Genomic DNA, 329 nt, shown 5'->3' with positions numbered 1-329 from the left:
TTTTTTTTTTTTTTTTTTTTTTTCTCCTTGCAACAGCACTTGTGACTAAACGGAGACTCGGCGGGGGAAATCTGCGTTTGTCCGTTTCACTGTTAAATGTTGTTGATAATTTGTGTTTCTGCTCTGAATAAAGTTTAAGCTTCAGCTGTCACCACCTGACTTGTGTTTTGTGATGCAGCATGAAATCAAAGCCGGGCAGCGTGAGGTTTCTTCCAAGGATTCTGTTTACTTTATTTATTAATCCTTGTGAGGAGAGAAGGAGACGAGGACAGAGGAGTGAAGGAGAGGAGGCAGATGAGGGAAACAGCACTGACAGGTGAGGAAAAGAA

The sequence above is a fragment of the Seriola lalandi genome, unplaced genomic scaffold, assembly GCF_002814215.2.
Source record: "Seriola lalandi dorsalis isolate HSWRI2012SDOR001 ecotype SW California unplaced genomic scaffold, Sedor1 jcf7180002054947, whole genome shotgun sequence".
NCBI lineage: Eukaryota > Metazoa > Chordata > Actinopteri > Carangiformes > Carangidae > Seriola > Seriola lalandi.
Note: the sequence above shows the minus strand (reverse complement) of the source record.